This window comes from Rana temporaria, chromosome 2, assembly GCF_905171775.1.
Source record: "Rana temporaria chromosome 2, aRanTem1.1, whole genome shotgun sequence".
In the NCBI taxonomy this organism is placed as follows: Eukaryota; Metazoa; Chordata; class Amphibia; order Anura; family Ranidae; genus Rana; species Rana temporaria.
Window position 1 is genome coordinate 381912298 of NC_053490.1, and position 16253 is coordinate 381928550.

Below are 16253 nucleotides of genomic sequence, written 5' to 3' on the forward strand. Positions count from 1 at the left end.
GCACTAGAAAACGGCGGGTGAAGTCGGGAGCCTGTAGCACAGGGGCGCTGGCCAGCGCCTCCTTCAAGGCCTGAAATGCCTGCTCACATTCTGGTGTCCAAGACACCACCTTGGGCAGTTTCTTTTTTGTTAGGTCAGTCAGAGGTTTGGCCAGGCTGCTATAGTTACCTACAAACTTCCTATAGTAGCCAGCGGTCCCCAAGAAAGACATAACCTGTTTTTTGGTTTGGGGGATAGGCCAGGCCAGGATGGCCTCAACCTTTCCTGTCTCGGGTTTCAGTGTGCCTCCTCCTACCTGGTGTCCCAGGTAATGCACATCATTCATGCCGATCTGACACTTACTGGGTTTGACAGTCAGGTTGGCATCGGTCAATCGGTCCAGGACCTGTGACAGGTGCATCAGGTGTTCTTCCCAGGTAGGGCTGAACACAGCGATGTCATCCAGGTAGGCTACGGCAAAGGGTTCCAGCCCCTCCAGTAAATCATTCATGACTCTCTGGAAGGTAGCTGGGGCATTCTTCATCCCAAACGGCATGACGGTAAATTCGAACAAGCCGATTGGGGTGATGAAAGCCGACTTTTCCCGAGCCTCAGGGGCCAGAGGAATTTGCCAGTACCCCCTGCTCAGATCCATGATTGTTATATAGTGGGCGGCCGCCAGCCTATCTAACAACTCATCAATCCGGGGCATGGGGTAGGCATCTGCAGTGGTGATGGCATTCAGCTTCCGGTAGTCCACACAGAACCTGGTCGTCCGATCCTTTTTGGGGACCAGGACTACTGGGGATGCCCAGGCACTGTGGGACTTCTGAATCACCCCCAGCTGCAGCATTTCCTCCACCTCCCTTTTCATGTCAGCCAGCACCTCCAAGGAGACACGATAGGCCGACTGTTTAATGGGCGGATGTGTCCCGGTGTCCACCTGGTGGATAGCGAGGTGCGTCCTCCCAGGTTTCCCTGTAAACCTGCTACCATGTACTGCCAGCACTCTCTTTAGCCCAGGTACCTGGGTGTGGGTTAGTTTGGAGTTAATCAGGAGTTCTGAGTCTACCTCCCTGCTGTCAGCTAACAGGTCTAAAAGTGGATCAGCCTCCTCAGGCTCCGGCCTGCTGCAGACTGGCATGACATAGGCCGTGCGCTCATGATGGGCTTTGAGCATGTTCACATGGATGGCCCTCTGCCGTCTACTCCCTTCCCCCAACCTGACCAAGTAGGTGACATCATTCAGGCGCTGGGTGATGGTGTACGGGCCTTCCCATGCGGCTTGGAGTTTGTTCTTCCGCAGGGGAAGCAGAGCATACACCTGCTGACCAACATTGAAGGTCCGCTCTCTAGCATTACGGTCATACCACTGTTTCTGGTTGGTCTGGGCCTTGGTCATGTTTTCCCGTACAATTCCCACCAGCGTCTCCATTTTATCTCTGAATTTTAGAACGTAATCCACAACTGAGACCTCTGGGTCGGCAATCTTGCCCTCCCAGGTCTCACGGATTAGGTCCAGGGGCCCTCTTACCCTCCGTCCATACAGAAGTTCAAACGGCGAAAAGCCTGTGGACTCCTGAGGCACCTCTCTGTAAGCAAACAGCAGATGAGGCAGATATCGTTCCCAGTCCTTGCCCTGGGAGTGCACAAAGGTGCACAACATTTGTTTCAGGGTGCCATTGAAACGCTCACACAAGCCGTTGGTTTGTGGATGATAAGCACTGGCCACGATATGCGTCATCTGTATTTTCAGACAGAGAGCTTGCATCAAGTCAGACATAAACTGAGGTCCTTGATCGCTAATGAGTTCGGCTGGGAACCCCACTCTTGTGAAGATTCCCAGCAGAGCATCAGCAACCTTGTCTGTCCGGAGGCAGGAGAGAGCCACTGCCTCTGGATACCGTGTGGCATAGTCGACAACTGTCAGGATAAAACGTTTGCCTGAACTGCTAGGGATGGCCAAAGGCCCAATGATATCCACCGCCACCCTCTTAAAAGGTTCGTCAATCACAGGCAAAGGTTTTAGCGGAGCCCGCTGTACATCCCCTACCTTGCCAACTCGCTGGCAGGTAACACAGGACCGACAGTAGTCAGCTATGTCAGTGAGCATCGTAGGCCAATAAAAGTTATGTATCAACCGCCCTCGGGTCTTAGTAATTCCCAAGTGCCCTGCTAGGGGAATCTCATGAGCCACTTTTAGCAGCTGTCCCCTAAATTGACTGGGTACAACTAGCTGCCTGCTTCTTGTGTCAGATTCATTCCCCTCTGCAGGCAAACCTTCTCTGTACAGTTTCCCTTTCTCCCAGTAGAGCTTTTGTTTGCAATTCTCTGCAGGGGGGCGATCAGCTGAACTCCTGAGCTGTGCTAGTGTTTGGTCTGTCTGCAGTGCTGTTTCAAAGGCGGTACCACAAGTCCCAGCCAGCAGTCCTGTGGCAAACAAGGACGGCTGCTGAGGCTCAACAGAGGTGGAGTCCGCTGGGTCAGAACAGGGAGAGGGCCCAGAGACCTCCTCCTGCTGTTCTGCGATCAGGGCCTGCACCTCGGCCGCCTTGGCAGCACTGCGAGTGACCACTAAAACTGGCAATGCATTATCATCAACATCAACATCAGCATCATCACATTTAACATTTATCATTGCAGCATCATTGGAACCTGTATCAGTTACCTTCCCAAGCAAGGGGGTCTCCTCTCCTGTTTCTGAATAAGGAGGACCTTGCACTTCAACTTCACCCTCCCCCTCCCTCTGTCCATCCACAGGTTGCCCAGATATTACCCCAACATCTGTACACAGTACCTTGGTAGGTCCAGAGAGTTCCGTGGGAGCATCCTGGGTGCTCTTAGCAGGGACGTAGTAAGAAACAAGGGTACCTAAATCAGCACCCAACAACACAGCAGTAGGGATCTCCTCTGAGACGCCCACCTCTCTCATCCCACTCCCAGCACCCCAATCGATGAAAACATAGGCACGGGGCACACAGGAAAGGGTTCCCCCCACTCCAGTGAGGGTAAGAAACTTCTCTGGGATGATGTCTGTTTCTTCTATCACCTCTGGTCTGACCAACGTAACTTCTGCTCCAGTGTCACGCAACCCTATTACAGTCCGGTGGCCTACGGTGACAGGCTGCAAGTTGGCATTGGTTCCTGGAGGTTTCCCACTGACGCACAGTACAGCAGAAGGGTTGCTGGCCGGATGGCCAGGTGATGTCAGCTTCTTCTGCTCAGGGCACTGTGCCTTGAGATGTCCGGCTTTCCCGCAGGTGTAGCATGTGCGATTATTAGTCAGGAATGCCTTGGCACCAGGAACTGCAGGTTCCATCTGCTGAGGGACTTGGTTGGCAGGTGGAGGAGGGGTTGCCATGTGAGATTTCCCTCCTTTCCAGCCGTTCGGAGGAGCCTTGCGATGGTCAGATACCCGAGAGTGGATATAGGTATCTGCCAGTTCTGCTGCTACTTTAGCCGAGTTTGGCTTTCGCTCCAGCACAAACTGTCTGACGTCTGTAGGACAGATGTGCAAAAGTTGATCTTCAATCATAAGATCTTCCAGGGACTCAAAAGAATCAGCTTTCAAGCCTTTAGTCCACTGCCGGAATGTGGTGCGTAAGCGACTTTCCACATCCAGGTATGAGTCCCCAGGCCCTTTTTGCAAGGACCTAAAACGCTTCCGGTAAACTTCCGGGGTTAGCTGAAACTTTTGGATGATCGCAGCCTTTAGGGCCTCATAATCATTGCTCTGCTCTTCAGACAGTTCAACATAAGCATCCAGGGCCTTGCCTCGTAGCCCTGGCGTCAGGTACCGGGCCCATTGTGCTGGGGGCAGATGGTACTGACGGCAAGTTTTTTCAAACGACAGTAGATACACGTCAATGTCACTGTCCTTTTCCATAACAGGAAATTTGGCTGCCGGAGCTACTGGCAGAGCGGCATCCCTGTGCTCTAGGGATCCGGGGTTCTGAACCTGTCGCTGCTGCTGGAGCCTAGTCATCTCCAGTTCGTGTCGACGATCAGCTTCCCTCTGCGCAGCCTCCCTCTCAGCCCTGCGCTCCTCTCTCTCAGCCTGACGCTCGAGAAACTGCAGGTACATCACAGGATCCGTTTCCCTGAGGCGTTGTAGCATTTCCTGCATTTGAGGAGAGTCCATGCTGGTTGCAAGCAATGGGGTGTTGGCCTGCTCATGCGGTGGCTTGGGGATAACAATCCGTGGTATTCCAGTGTCAGTCTCTGCTGGCCTATCCGGTGAGGCCGCCTCTGAACCACTGGGCTCTGGAGTAGCGGAACCCCTTTCTGGTCCGGTTCCCTCCAGGTTCTGGTTTGCCTGGATATCAAACTCCTGTAGGGCATGTATCAAGCCTTCACGATTTTTGCCATTAATGTCAATTCCTCTTCCTGCGCACTCAGCAGTTAGGTCATTTTTGTTCATCTTTTTATATGCTGATAACCCAGACATGTTGCAAGCAGAAAAGATAGAACAGAAAGCAGAGGTAGGAAAAAGGGGTAGGAAGGAGCTGTTGCTGTATGTCTCTCTTTAACACAAAAAAAAAAAAAAATATATGCACCAGCTTGTCTCTAAGGACTGTTTCCAAAAAGGTTACAATCCTTCAGTGCAGATCTAATTCCTTACAATGCACTGAATGCTCTTAATGCAAAGCTATCCCGCTACGCTGCCAGCCAATATGTGACGAACGCGAGTGTCAGATCTCCGCCCTCCGCGCCAACTTGCGACGAAGGACAGGCCGACCTCACACCACGCTGTCACTTACGTAACAATGCCACTCTCAGCTGCGCCCAGCACAAAGATTTCCCAGCTTGCGGGACCACAATCTAAGTGCTAGTAGCCTGAGAGCGATTGTCACTGGGCTAATGACACAATTAACCCTTTAACTGCCACCACCAACATTGATAAGGAAGCGTTGGTACTCCCGTCAATTAGCAATACCAATTAGGATTTTAGAATAAGCGTCTGCTCAGAGGCCTTACTCTACACCAGTAGCGCTCTTCAAAAGGCAGAGGTTCGTTCATAGCTTGCATTAAGAGTTTTAGAGACAAGGTTAACACTTTTCAACATAAAAGGTTTATTACGAAAAGGGCAAACTTGGTGCAATAAAGTGTTACAGAAAAATATGTTTTAAAGAGATAGCGACAATATACAGCGACAAAGTAATAGGGTAGAATTGAAGAAGAAGAATACTTGCAATTAATGTCCAAGGTTGATCAGAGTTCGATCGATGAACTGGGTAATCGGTTCTCAAACTTGGCAGATGCTCTTGCTTGGATGGTAAAAGGAGAACTCCCTTGACTTGGCATCTCCTCTTTTCTGTCCCATCAAAAAGGGGTGTTGACACGACCAGTAACCAATTGTCTGGTCATCTGATTTAGGGGCTGGTTACTGGGAGGGTCCACATTCACGCCCATAACCCAGGTACACTTCGTGATACATATTCATATCTCTGCAGTTCTAATAGTTACAGACTACCAACATCCGTGTTATTGTAGAGCGTGATATTTGCTTTAAGAAAAGTCCAAACGTGACAAGTCTACCATGGTTAATCTACCTATGATGAATAAATGGGGCCAGGGTGCCTTCCGTATGATTGATCATATTCATGTCTGGGCTCGAAACGTTACAAATTATCTGAGGAAACTAAATATGTCTGTTGTTTGGCTGTGCTATGAGTTAGCTGGAAGTTATGAAACATGTGTAACGTTCATACTTATTCCTTAGTCTTCAGCGTTTATGAGTCTAAGGCATTTACGACAGGGGTCTGTGGACTCTCTGAGGTGAGAGGACGACAGCTTTACGACAGGCCAGGAACCCTGCCAGGAGATATTAAGAACCCTAGATTGCTCTGTTCCTCGGAGGAGATAACAGATCTTTTGAAGTAGAATGCCTATGAATTCCTGAGAATAAGGGAGGGAGGGAGTGAGTTTCTTTCCACTGCTTATACTGTTTTTAAACAACATGGCTGCTGTATGGTTCTTACACAACAGCTAGTCGCGTGTCCAGCGCGCAATATCGTTACAATCCCTGCTTCCAAGCTAATTCTTACTAAACATCGGTCTGCTGCCCAGCAAGTTCCTGTGGATTACCTGCCTGCTGCCTAGCCAGTTCCTGCAGTTCATCCACCTGCTTCCAGTCGTTCTCCACTGATCTTTTACCTGCTACTTGGCCTGATGCAGACTACCTATCCACGCCAGCTGCAGGAAGTGCCACTCCATGCCCTTGTGCCTCCTGTTTCTTTACCAGGGCCCAGAGGTGTAAGCGAGGCCTGAACTCATCACATCAGGCTCCTCCACCAGGTACGTGAACGTGGCACCTGAAAAATTCCAGTCTTTTGACACTCTAGCTAGCAATTCTTTTCAATTTTGGGAATATAATGCATTTACCCCAGTGCTGTTCCATACTTATGTACTTACACCTGTGCCTGAAAGAAGAACTGACTACCTTACTTAAAACTTAAAAACTAGATTGTCAAAAAGTTGGAGACTCTACCTGCAACACTAGTTATCTTGTGAAAAGAGACAGAATAATGGCCTACATATATAAATTACTTTGCTGAGCTTAAATATGTTATATATTTAAAATAATAAGTCAGAGTAAAGTCATTAATGCAAAGTCAATAACTTTTATAATGTTAATTATTGATTGAAATGGTACAAAACAACTTTATATAGTCAGTAAATCAATTATTTATTAACTTAAATAATTGTATTTTTCATCTCCTCCTCCAACCATCTCCTTTAGTTTCATTTCTCAGCAACAGTAACGCTTGCGGCCCAGTTTATTGCTTAATACTATTTACTTGGAAGGGCCGCTCCCTGTCCCTAGTTCAACACCCACTCACATCCTTTCTTACTGTAAATGACTCGGGTAACTTGATCTTTTGGAATGTAGCCAGAAACTCCTGTCTGATAAGTAGAAGAAGCTTTATGATACTCTGAGACAGATCACGTCTCTGGCCTTGGAAATGAACACTACCTATACGGTGCATAGGTCTGCTGGATGATAATTCCCTATAGTACCGTGCTAGCTTTCCCCCCTTCTTAATGTCAAGAAAAATATTCTCAGTGTTTTTCCCAACACCTTTCAGGTATAAAGTGTGTAGAGCAGTGGCGATCTGTTACAGCACTATCTATTTCTATATCTATTGTTAGGACATATAATCCTAGTATAACTCAATGAAACTTGCCAATAGGTCAATTCTGTTATTTTGTAGTCTAGTGATGTGATACTCACCTGAAAAGTTCCATGAAATGCATTCTTATGATTAGTTAGAGGACAATGACCATGGAATTTGCATTGCTATAAAAAAAAACGTAAGAAATTAATATTTTCTTCTCGGTTAGCTGAATGAAGGGTGCTTTAACCACTTGCCCACCGGGTTAATTTTGGCACTTCTCTCCTTCATGTAAACATCACAATTTTTTTGCTAGAAAATTAATCAGAACCCCCAAACATTATATATTTTTTTAAGCAGACACCCTAGGGAATAAAATGGCGGTCATTGCAACTTTTTTTCTCGCACGGTATGTGCGCAATAATTTTTCAAACGCCTTTTTTTGGAAAAAAAAAACAGTTTCATGAATTAAAAAATAACAAAACAGTAAAGTTAGCCCAATTTTTTTGCATAATGTGAAAGATTATGTTACGCCGAGTAAATAGATACCTAACATGTCACGCTTTAAAATTGCGCACATTCATGGAATGGCGCCAAACTTCAGTACTTAAAAATCTCCATAGGTGACGCTTTAACATTTTTTACAGGTTACTATTTTCGAGTTTCAGAGTAGGTCTAGATGTGCTAGAATTGTTGCACACGCTCTAACGCACGCAACGATACCTCACATGTGGGGTTTGAACAGTCTTTACATATGTGGGCGGGACCTGCACGCGTGTGCGCTTCTGCGCGCGATATATCGAGGACAGGGGCGTTTTGAAATTTTTTTTTTTTTTTTACTTAATTCTTTTTATTTTTACACTTTAAAAAAATGTGATCACTTTTATTCCTATTACAAGGAATGTAAACATCCCTTGTAATAGGAATCAGTGTGACGGGTCCTCTTTATGGAGAGATGTGTGGTCAATAAGACCCCACATCTCTCCTCCAGGCTTACAAGCATGAAATCGGTGAAAAAAGAATCAACGATCACATGCCGACAGCCGCGATTGCGGCTTTGTTTACTTCCGGGTACCGGGCGTGACGTCATAACGTCGTGCCCGGTCCTCCGACGGTAATAGAGATGACTGTGACCATCTGGTCACCAGTCATCTCTATGGTTCTGCAGCGGACGCCGACCGATTCGCTCTCCGGGCCCCCGATGGCACGGGAGAGCCCGGAGAAGCACCGGATGGCGGCGGGAGGGGGGGCGTCCCCTCCCGCTGCCTATAAGAACGATCAAGCGGCGGAACCGCCGCTTTGATCATTCTTATGGTGCAGAGAATCGGCGGCTGAAGACTGGGATATCTGAATGATGCCTGTAGCTGCAGGCATCATTGAGATATCACCGCTCAAAGTGGAGGACGTCCCAGGGACGTCCTTGGTGGTAAAGAGGTTAAATTCCTGGTTTGGTGTTTTATAAATCTAATATCATACTATTATACTATATTTCTACAGTCATGAAAAGCATTTTTTCTGCCCTGGGCAAAGAATTATGCAACATAATCTTACCAATGTTGGGCATAATGTAATAGTTATAGTGAAGCAGAGTTGCTCAGGTATTTTTATATAGTGAAAGATTTTGTGGAACCTCAAGCTAACAGAAGCCTGTTGAATGAGCATCACGTTTAATAGTCCTTGCGCCATTATTTGTAAGTAGTTATTCCAATTATTTGTTAATATGGAAAGACTCAAGCAGTGTTAATTTTGTTGACTAAAATATTTTCTTCGACTTAATTAATACTATTTTAGTAGACTAAATACAACTAAAACTAAAAAAATACAGCAGAGTACCTTTTGGCCGGCGTAGCGCATCTCATATGCGCTACGCCGCCGTAAAACAGTGAGCCCAGAACCGTATTCTCAAAGATCCCGCGCCGTACGCTGCACCGGCGTAAGGCCGTCTAATTCAAAATAGGCAGGTAGGGGGTGTGCCTCATTTAAATTAGCCGTGACCCCATGTAAATGAATGGCCGTTCCTACGGCGCATGCGCGCGCATGCTCAGAATCACGTTGCATATACTCCCTAAGAAACTTTGGCGCGGTGCTTTCAACGTGAACGTAACCTTCGCACAGCCCCATTCACGTACCACTTACGTAAACTACGTAAAATTCGGCAGCTGTTCCGACGTCCATACCTTAACATTGGCAGCGCCTCATATAGCAGGGATAACTTTACGCCGGACGTAAGCCTTACGTAAACGACGTAGCAGGCGCAAGTATGTTCGTGAATCGGCGTATCTAGGTCATTTACATATTCTACGCGTAAATCTACGGAAGCGCCCCTAGCGGCCAGCGTAAATATGCTCCCTAGATACGACGGCGTACTAACACTTACGTCGGTCGGAGGAAGCTGAAATTCAGGCGTATCTAGCTCCATGAATAGCGCGCATAGATACGACGGCGCATCTTCTAACTTACGCGGCATATCAATAGATACGCCAACGTAAAGTCTACCTGAATCTAGCCCTATGACTAAAACTAAATAGAAATTTGACGTCAAAATTAGCGCTGCGCTCCCCCATAAGAATATGTAGGGGGCATCTACTAAGCTGCCAAAAGAAAAAAATTAGGAAAAAGGCTTTTCTCTTTTTTTTTCTTAATATTTAATGTTGGTAATAAATTCAGGTAATATGTGCAATGGCATTACAGCCAATAGAGTTTACAGTTTTTTAGTTTTTTCATATTTTCAAGTTGTAATTCTACTTTTTTATTTATAAACACGTTATCTATCACAACGACTAAATTTGTGTCTGTAGTGCATGTTTAAACCTTAATACCAGAAACAATAACATGTTATTAGATTTTTACTCTAGCAGTATAAAATGAGTTTGGCAATTCTAGAGAAATAAAAACACGGTATAAGAATTAAACAGTTCAGTCTCTGTAGTATTAAAACACACAAAACAGCGCTAAAAAAATCAATAATGATAGGCTCGTGGTGAAAAACACTGAATAAAGAAAGTCTGATGCCGCGTACACACGGTCGTTTTTTGTCTTGTAAAAAAACGTACCTTTTTCTCATGAAAAAAACAACGTTTTTCAAACTTCATTTTAAAAAACGACGTTGCCTACACACCATCGTTTTTTCAAAATGCTCTAGCAAAGCGCGGTTACGTTCAGCACGTACGGCGGCACTCTGTTCCATTCAAGCTCGCATCATAACTTGCTTCTGAGCATGCGCGGGTTTAAAAACGTTGTTTTAAATGTCGTTTTAGCCCACACACGGTCATTTTTTATGACATAAAAAACAACGTTTTGAAAAACGACATAAAAAATTGAAGCATGTTCTTTTTTTTTTTTTTTCGTTTTTCAGAAGACATAAAACAACGTTTTCCCCACACACTGTCATTTTAAATGACGTTTTTAAAAATGTTGTTTTTTTTCATCACAAAAAACAACCGTAGATGTAGTCAAGGCGATGTAAACAATCCAAAGTGCTGAATGGTGTCTCAGTAGTGGTAATCCTAGCGTGTACCTTCCACCAGGGAAAACAATGATCTCAAGCCACCGCGTGATGCACTCCCCCCAAGGGGGTTAAACTCACCAGAAGCATGAAAAATCAGAGCCTTAAGTAAGCGAATACATCAGCCACTTTGTCACGGACCATCACCAGCAGGCGGGGACAGCAGGCACATATACATGGTTGTATATTGAAGAATATTTTTCTATTCTTGTCTCTGTTGGTGCTGCTTAGGGATCTGTGGGTTTGATTTGGCGCTGAGTGGGTGTTCTGCAGGCCTTTATTTACACCCCTCTATACAATTCTAGAGAAATACTTAAAAAATTCACAAAAATTTAACTAAACCCTTAGATTTTAGATGACCAAAATGTACTGGAGATTTTAGTCCAATAAAATGTACTGGAGATTTTAGTCCAATAAAATGTACTGAAGATTTTAGTAGAAAAAAATGTACTGGAGATTTTAGTCCAAAGACTTTAACTAAAACTAAATCAAACTTTGATGTCAAAACTAACACTGGACCCAAGGCTGTAATTACAATATGTGAAGAAAGCAGTATGGGGTTGATTTACTAAAACTGGAGAGTGCAAAATCTGGGGCAGCTGCCATGGTACCAAATTAGCTTCTAACTTTAGCTGATTGGTTTCTATGCAGAGCTGCACCAGATTTTACACTCTGCAGTTTTAGTAAACCAACCCCTATATGTTTGTTACGTGTTTTCGTTCACGCAGCAATATAATTTAAGTGGTTGTAAAGGCTCAAGGTTTTGTTACCTTCATGGATGCATTCCATGCATGAAGGTAAAAAACCTTCAGCCCCCAAGCCCCCCCCCCCAAGTCCCCTAATACTTATCTGAGCCACATCTCGATCTAGCGTTGTGCACAAATGCAGCGGCTCTCCCGGATCTCTTCCTCCTCATTGGCTGAGACAGCAACAAGAGCCATTGGCTCCTGCTACTGTCAATTAAAGCCGGTAAGCCAATGAGGAGAGAGCGGGGATGGCGCCAAGCTGCTTTCCATGTGTGAATGGACACACGGAGCAGAAGCTCAGGAGCAAGACTGTTTATGTGCCCCCAGCAGGAGGGAGGGGCCAGGAGCACTGGTCGGGGACCCAGGAGGAGGAGGATTGGGGCTGCCCTATGCAAAACAACTGCATAGAGCAGGTAAGTATGACATGTTTTTTTTTTATTCTTCCTTTAATATCACTTTAAATAAATAAAAAAATCCTATTTGATAACTTGATCAATGTCACTCGAAAGTACTTCAAAATTGTGTTTTCGTTTAACATTCGATTTTGAAATCAATGTTATTTTTACATACATTGTTAGAAGTGATCAACCGGGAGAAATTTTCCATCTTGCTCCTTCGAATTTTCTCATTACTTTGGTCAAAAACAAATGTCAATTTGACCCCAATAACAATTTGAAAATCAAATCAATATTCTTAAAATGACTACTGTATAGCCAGCTTAGGACAGACAATGAGATCTGCAAGCACAGTACAAACAGTTTAATTATGGTAAATATTTAAACGGCAGAGGCTGACCCAGGTTTCCCTTACCTGTTCAGAGGCTGTCAGGCTCAGACATCAGTTACATACAAACATAGGCCCAATCTAGAGGATATATTTTTTCTAATTTATTGCAGTGTTTCAAATGGGAAAGAGGGATGAGAGTGCAGTATACCCCAAGATGCAAAACAAATACAGGAGGACAGATTCCCAAGCACTACTCTTCTAGCAGCAGGTAGAATGGATAGCCAGCTACTTTGAGACCCAGTATGAGTAGTCCCAGTCCATGTAGAAACCTTTGGCATTCCCCTAAATCACAAGCACCCCTGGAGTCCTTGATCATGGTCCTACTCATAATGTCCAATGGCAACTGTCCGCCACCCAGTCTTCACGCAACACTTTACAGTGAGGCAGGAAAATTATCCTTTTCCAGACCAGCCTCCACAGGTGATAGCCTCCAGCAATTATCTTTTAGTCAAGCTTCTTTAGGGTCCACAGCCAAACACATGCTGAGGCCCAACAGCATCTCCTTTCAGTAATACACAGCGGCTGTATCCCAGGAGCAACAGCCCGAGAGAATGACCCTGCTGGATAGGCCTCCCAAACTTTTATCTTCTCCCCATTCGTCTTCTGGGTACCCCCCTCCCAGGGATTGGCTGAGGCCGGATACATTTTCATCATCCACTGGCTGACGCTTGTACTCTATGTCTGGAAACTTCTTCCAGGGGCAAACAGGAGCAATTAATAAAGTTTAGGGAATCTTATCCAGAAAGGGAAAATACAGTCAGGTCCATAAATATTGGGACATTGACACAATTCTAATCTTTTTGGCTCTATACACCACCACAATGGATTTGAAATGAAACAAACAAGATGTGCTTTAATTTGAGAGTATTTACATCCAAATCAGGTGAACGGTGTAGGAATTACAACAGTTTGTATATGTGCCTCCCATTTATTAAGGGACCAAAAGTAATGGCACAATTGGCTGCTCAGCTGTTCAATGGTCAGGTATGTGTTATTCCCTCATTATCCTATTTACAAGGAGCATATAAAGGGTCCAGGGTTCATTTCAAGTGTGCTTTTTGCATTTGGAATCTGTTGCTTTCAGCTCTTAACCTCCCTGGCGGTCTTCCCGAGACTGACACGGGGTTAGATTTTCTTGCTACTATCGGTAACCCCGTGTCAGTCACGGGCTTGCCTCGCTAGATCCACAGGCACTTTTTACTTACCTTGTCCCTGGATCCAGCGATGCCACCGCGCTGTGTGAGCGAGCGGGACCTCGCTCGATTCACATAGTGCTTCCGTGTGACGCCGATCTCCGTTCCCTGCGACGTTACGACGCACGGGGACGGAGAACGGCGCCAAATTCAAAAACGTAAACAAACACTTTACATACAGTATACTGTAATCTTATAGATTACAGTACTGTATGTAAAAAAAACACACACCCCTTGTCCCTAGTGGTCTGTCCTGTGTCATGCATGTAATTTTATATAATAAAAACGTTTCTTTCTCCCTGCAAACTGTAGATTGTCCATAGCAACCAAAAGTGTCCCTTTATGTCAAAAATAGTTTTAGATCAGCTAAAAAACAGCGATAATAAATTATAATCACTTGCAGAATTGTGCGATAGCGATTTGTGGGGAAATTCGTCATAAAAAAAAAAAAATAATGACAGCAACAATTCTGCAACTGAGCAAATTTCAGTGATTTTAATTTGATTACATTATTGAATAATTTTTATTATAATTATATTATTATTTGTTATAATTATTTATAATTATTTATTATATTATAATTTATAATTTTGTTTTTAAAAAAATGTCATACCCGGGATGCCTATTAGAATCTTGTTTGGTCAGATTTAAGTGAGTTATTTCTAAAAATGACAGACCTACAATATAAAACGTCAAATTTCCTTGCAAATAATGGTACCGCTTTCAGCACCTTTTTTCTGACAGAATCATACCGCCAGGGAGGTTAATATGAGATCCGAAGAGCTGTCACTATCAGTGAAGCAAGCCATCATTAGGCTGAAAAAAACAAAACAAACTCATCAGAGAGAACAAAAACATTGGGTGTGGCCAAATCAACTTTTTTGAACATCCTTAAAAAGAAAGAACGCACCAGTGAGCTCAGCAACACCAAAAGACCCGGAAGACCACGGAAAACAACTGTGGTGGATGACCGAAGAATTCTTTCCCTGGTGAAGAAAACACCCTTCACAACAGTTGGCCAGATCATGAACACTCTCCAGGAGGTAGGTGTATGTGTGTCAAAGTCAACAATCAAGAGAAGACTTAATCGGAGTGAATACAGAGGGTTCACCACAAGATGTAAACCATTGGTGAGCCTCAAAAACAGGAAGGCCAGATTAGAGTTTGCCAAACAACATCTAAAAAAGCCTTCACAGTTCTGGAACAACATCCTATGGACAGATGAGACCAAGATCAACTTGTACCAGAGTACCTCCAGGAGGTAGGTGTATGTGTGTCAAAGTCAACAATCAAGAGAAGACTTCATCAGAGTGAATACAGAGGGTTCACCACAAGATGTAAACCATTGGTGAGCCTCAAAAACAGGAAGGCCAGATTAGAGTTTGCCAAACAACATCTAAAAAAGCCTTCACAGTTCTGGAACAACATCCTATGGACAGATGAGACCAAGATCAACTTGTACCAGAGTGATGGGAAGAGAAGAGTATGGAGAAGGAAAGGAACTGCTCATGATCCAAAGCATAACACCTCATCAGTGAAGCATGGTGGCTGTAGTGTCATGGCGTGGACATGTATGGCTGCCAATGGAACTGGTTCTCTTGTATTTATTGATAATGTGACTGCTGACAAAAGCAGCAGGATGAATTCTGAAGTGTTTCAGGCAATATTATCTGCTCATATTCAGCCAAATGCTTCAGAACCCATTGGATGGCGCTTCACAGTACAGATGGACAATGACCCGAAGCATACTGCAAAGGCAACCATAGAGTTTTTAAGGGAAAGAAGTGTAATGTTATGCAATGGCCAACTCAATCACCTGACCTGAATCCGATTAAGCATGCGTTTCACTTGCTGAAGACAAAACTGAAGGGAAAATGCACCAAAAAACAAGCTGGAATTGAAGACAATTGCAGTAGAGGCCTGACAGAGCATCGCCAGGGATGAAACCGAGCGTCTGGTGATGTCTATGCGTTCCACACTTCAGGCTGTAATTGACTGCAAAGGATTTGCAACCAAGTATTAAAAAGTGAAAGTTTGATTTATGATTGTTAATCTGTCCCATTACTTTTGGCCCCCTAAAAAGTGGGAGGCACATATACAAACTGTTGTAATTCCTACACCGTTCACCTGATTTGGAAATCGTTTCATTTCAAATTCATTGTGGTGGTGTATAGAGCCAAACAGATTAGAATTGTGTCGATGTCCCAATATTTATGGACCTGACTGTAGATTGTTATAAAAAAAACTAAATTTAGCCTGCCTAGGGCAGGGTGTTCCATTAGCTTTTGTTTTATCTGCAGTTACCATGGTGCTGCACATGCGATCAGTTATGACATCAGCTATTTGATAGCTTATCAGGTTTAGAAATAACGTAAGCAAGGTAGTAATTTTGAATCAGGGGCAGAATTGCAGAATGACACATGGTGAATGATAAATCGCACAATGCACATTTCAGATGCCATTTATTTGAATGCCACCTAAAAAAAGAGGTACGGTTTTGCCACAATTGTCGCACGAATAATCGTGATGCAAACCACATAATTTAAAGCATGTCGCCCAAAAAAAGCTCCTAAACATGATGCGGTTTGCCACAATTTATTGGCTTATTTTAAATTGGGATGCAAAATATCAGCAATTCTGCCTACGATTCAAAACACCTGTGTGTAAATGTATCCTGAATGTTGAATGTAACTGTTTTGAAAGACAGTTAAATCTGTGGGTTTAGTTCCACTTTAAAACAAATTAAACTCTCCTATCCTTTCTATCCAAGGAAGCTAACATCTTAGCCTCTGTTTGTCCTACAAATGCCATACCAGCCATTTTATAGCTCGAGAATTAGGTTGAGAGCATTTACAACTGTGACAGTTAAAATTCACAGTATGCTTTAAATGTAACTGTTTTGGGAAACCATTTATTTGATGGGTTTAAT